At 42.0% G+C, this 4704-nt stretch overlaps 1 non-coding gene across 1 annotated transcript; it reads left to right on the top strand.

Moving 5' to 3' along the window:
• The first annotated feature begins 1862 nt into the window (after positions 1 to 1862).
• Positions 1863 to 1937, top strand: Trnas-cga (transfer RNA serine (anticodon CGA)). The gene has a single exon. It is a non-coding gene; the product is annotated as a tRNA-Ser (tRNA).
• Positions 1938 to 4704: the final 2767 nt, after the last annotated feature.

Below are 4704 nucleotides of genomic sequence, written 5' to 3'. Positions count from 1 at the left end.
AACTTAAACAGATCGCCTTTCGTGATTTTTAAAAACTGTTAAGGATGAATAACCCAGTCTTCGAGCAAAATTTTGCTAGACGAATTCCTCTCACCTTTCTTTCTCATCCACCCGACAGCCCAGATATCGCACCTTCTGACTTCCATCTCTTCGACACAATGGAGGGTGCACTCCGCAAAAAGCAGTACGTGGATGATGTGGAGGTTTTTATGCAGGAAGTCATTGGCTCCGGCGTCGACCAGTAGAGTGCTACCAGGCGGGCCTACAAGCCCTGCATCGCACTGAACGTAGATAATGCTGAAAAATAGGATTTTGTAGCAAAAAGATCGGGGAAAAATGTGGTGTATTGGGGTCCTGTATAAAACCAAACTGCTTTCAGAAAATAAGACATTGCATTACTTACTGAACGCCTCGCCTAAATTTCCATTTCGCTTAACTGTATGAATAATTTGAATAATTATCGTATTAATCAGACATATTTATCAGAGAAGAACTTTGACTTTGTAACTCAGTCATTTCAGGACTATAGTTGCCTGTCCCAGTTTGATACGTTTCCCATTCACCAGTACGCCTGAATGGCTGTAATACCATGACGAAAACACATCACAGTGCGAACACGATACTAGCTCTGAAGAAGTATAAAATACTTGATCTTATCCATATTCTTAGAAGAAATCGTGACTTTGAAAATGTGGAAGGTAAATGCCACCTGGTCAGTATCGTTGTTTGAAATTAGGTATGATAACATTATGATATGAAACTTCCTAGCTGATTAAAACTGTGTGTCCGACCGAGACTCGAACTCGGGACCTTTGCTTTTCGCGGGCAAGTGCTCTACCGACTTTTTTTTTTAATTTTTTTTTTATCTCATTTTGTTGGCTTTTGTTCGTTGTGTCTGCTCGGGGCGGACGTCGTAAGACATCCGTTTAAGTTCATTGTTGATCGATTAACTCAGTTTTTTTATTACAGAGGGCAACTAACCCCCTGACCGAACACGCTGAGCTACCGTGCCGGCTAACCAACTGAGCTACCGAAGCACGACTCAAGCCCGGTACTCACAGCGTTACTTCTGCCAGTACCTCGTCTCCCACCTTTCAAACTTTACAGAAGCTCTCCTGCAAAACTTGCAGAAGTCTCCGCAATATCCTTTCTTTCAGGAGTGCTAGTTCTGCAAGTTTCGCAGGAGAGCTTCTGTAAAGTTTGGAAGGTAGGAGACGAGGTACTGGCAGAAGTAAAGCTGTGAGTACTGGGCTTGAGTCGTGCGTCGGTAGCTCAGTTGGTAGAGCACTTGCCCGCGAAAGGCAAAGGTCCCGAGTTCGAGTCTCGGTCGGGCACACAGTTTTAATCTGCCAGGAAGTTTCATATCAGCGCACACTCCGCTGCAGAGTGAAATAGTCATTCTGGAAACATCCCCCAGGCTGTGGCTAAGCAATGTCTCCGCAATATCCTTTCTTTCAGGAGTGCTAGTTCTGCAAGTTTCGCAGGAGAGCTTCTGTAAAGTTTGGAAGGTAGGAGACGAGGTACTGCCAGAAGTAACGCTGTGAGTACCGGGCTTGAGTCGTGCTTCGGTAGCTCAGTTGGTAGAGCACTTGCCCGCGAAAGGCAAAGGTCTCGAGTTCGAGTCTCGGTCGGGCACGCAGTTTTAATCTGCCAGGAAGTTTCATATCAGCGCACACTCCGCTGCAGAGTGAAATACTCATTCTGGAAACATCCCCCAGGCTGTGGCTAAGCCATGTCTCCGCAATATCCTTTCTTTCAGGAGTGCTAGTTCTGCAAGTTTCGCAGGAGAGCTTCTGTAAAGTTTGGAAGGTAGGAGACGAGGTACTGGCAGAAGTAAAGCTGTGAGTACCGGGCTTGAGTCGTGCTTCGGTAGCTCAGTTGGTAGAGCATTTGCCCGCGAAAGGCAAAGGTCCCGAGTTCGAGTCTCGGTCGGGCACACAGTTTTAATCTGCCAGGAAGTTTCATATCAGCGCACACTCCGCTGCAGAGTGAAATACTTATTCTGGGAACAGTATGATAACTGGAAACAAGCGACTGATTTGTTGAACAATACTGTTGGAATTATATAGCATGTTCTTATTAAGTATTAATATCCTGCTTAATGTATGTGTTACGCTGGTGGATTTCTGATGATTCTCACTGAACAGAAATAGGCAATTTCTTTTTTCTAAAAAGGAATTGCGGCTCCGACTTTTGTTTTATTTACATCCGCATGTGTCTTACCATGTTTTATATGTGTGCCTTGTGCCGCCCTTGTTATAATTTTGTATAGAATATGTACAAATGTGAGAACGAAAAAAACTTCGGAAATCTAGAGTATTAAGAATAACCTATGTTCTATTAACAAACATTACATATGAACTAAACAAAGACAAACGCTTACCAACAAAGATGATACATTCGAACTTCTCAATAAATGTAAAAATAGGTTTACAGAAAACTTTAAATTGTTATGAATCATTTCAAGTTAATTTCAGGGACAAGGAAACTAAATGATTTTTGCGAACAGCTACATTAGAAAGTTGAAGTCTCACAGTTTCTGCAAAGGGAAGGACTGTATTTTTTCATGTTTTCCGTCAACTTTGCTATAAATTTACACTAATGACAGAACAAAGTGGGCTAAAGAACATGTGCGTCTATTTCAGGAACGCAAACGTTCAGTCTATGAACATAAGCATTTTGCAGAATTGACTGGTGCTCAACGAAAATGTAAGCAGCGTGTTTTCTGCAGTTCTCTGTACCTAACAGTTTAGAGCGTAGCAGTGGAAAAATGTAGTTTGTGTGTGTCTGTGTGTGTGTGTGTGTGTGCGTGCGTGCGTGCGTGTGTGTGTGTGTGTGTGTGTGTGTGTGTGTGTGCAGCTGTTAATGGAAGTGACTCCAAGGTAGGCCGGCGACTGAAATAGCAGGTACCACTTTTATTTTTGGACGCTATGAACGCATCTTTCATTGCCGAACACTTAAAGAACATTTTCTTTAACTGGTCGGCAATCAAGATTGCATTCATAGCGTCCAGAAATAAGTGTAGCAGAGCAAAATAGAGAGAGGACGAAGTGGTGAGAAGGGTAACCATTTTAGCAGCCCTTGGCAGGTGAGATATTGTTCCCCATATTTCCCCAAACAAGCCACTAACCTCTTCGTTCTTGCTATAGCTTTCATTGTCGACTATATATTTTACAGATTCCAGTGTATTTATACTCGCCTCGATAGCCAGAGTCGTCAAACAGGCAGCCAGTTCCGACACCGCCACTGAAGGCAATTTCTACGCTCAGATATGGCTCGCGGTAGGTGGACAATGTGGTCATCAGATCTTGCTCCAGTTTCCTACACTGGAGTCCAAACCTCACGGCAAATTTTCATTGTCTTAGATCTTGTGAGTCTGATGGTGATCCGTCCGCCTGATGACTTTAAGCTCGGAATCGATTGCAAATACGTAAAATTAGACCCATAAATACACAACTAAAGACGTCACCACTACTGTATAAAGATTAAGCTCGAAGATCCCCTTGGTGCTACAGGAGAGAATTAGGCTATGCGCCGAAACTGAGTTTCGCCCTCTCGCTTCTGTTCATTCCATCTCTCTCTGACCAACATAAGCACGGCAGCAAGTTACGCAGCCACACACCATAGTCGTACAGATACACACGTAACGTTTGATAGCAGGCCAAAGGAATGCAACAGCACGCGACTCCGGCTAGTACTTTGTACAAGAAAGTCACTTTTGCTAACATTCCCTAATTAAATACAGGACAACTTATGTATGTTTCTCTGCCTCTACGGTCTTTCCCCTCATCTCTGCTTACACTGTAAAGTTAACTCTACTATACGCCTCTACACAGGATAGGTTAATTTGTTCCTCCTTCTGGTAAAGATTTTCAGAAGTCCTTTCCCAAATATCTCTTATGATTACTTCTCATTGTATTTTATCTATTCGTCTGATTTTTAATATTACTTAACTGTACATTATTTTGGTTAATTTAAGTTCCTCTCCGAATTTAAATAGTATAAAGGTACGAGGGTAGATCAAATGAAATTGAGGCTAATAGCCTGAATACGATGCCAGTAGCCCGTAAGTCAGGAAGCATGTTCCTGATAGTGGGACGAATGATCAGTGCGTGGTATCAAAGTACCGATCCACAGACGAGAGCACAGGAAAATTGTAAGGATGCCACCCACTAGAAACTTGAGTCTTGTGACAGCTACGTTAGATACAGTGAATTGAGAGGTTGTAAGGTACAGTTGATTGAAAGTGTATGAAACAAATTAGGATCCAGAAGTGGCGACACAAACCATAATGGAAAAATACTATACAAAACGCAGCAGATATAAAAACCACTGAAGATAAGTATGTAGTCCTTTTTGAACGCATGAAAAATAAGTGATTTTCGTGAATTAGTTTTCAAGTAAAATAAAAAGTAATGTAAAATCTGGTGGCATAGTATTGTTCCTTACACTTTTGTCTTTCAGAAATAAATTTTGTGTCCACAACGGACACTCCTTGTAAGCGATGCACCAGGTGAAAGAATACCTTGCTGCCGGAACATTGGTCATCGGTTGGAATTCCCGAAGTCCTCCTATTGGACCTGTAACAAAATAATTTTGTTTATATCATTTTCGATGTATTTTCTCTGAGCGCACGTAGGGTAATTGAAAAATATTAAGTTCTAACAAAATTGTGACGTGTTGAAATAATTCATTTTCGTCTAT

Source organism: Schistocerca serialis, chromosome 2, assembly GCF_023864345.2.
Source record: "Schistocerca serialis cubense isolate TAMUIC-IGC-003099 chromosome 2, iqSchSeri2.2, whole genome shotgun sequence".
NCBI classification, from domain to species: Eukaryota; Metazoa; Arthropoda; class Insecta; order Orthoptera; family Acrididae; genus Schistocerca; species Schistocerca serialis.
The sequence above is the reverse complement of the archived record's forward strand: the minus strand, read 5'-3'. Positions and strand labels throughout refer to the sequence as shown.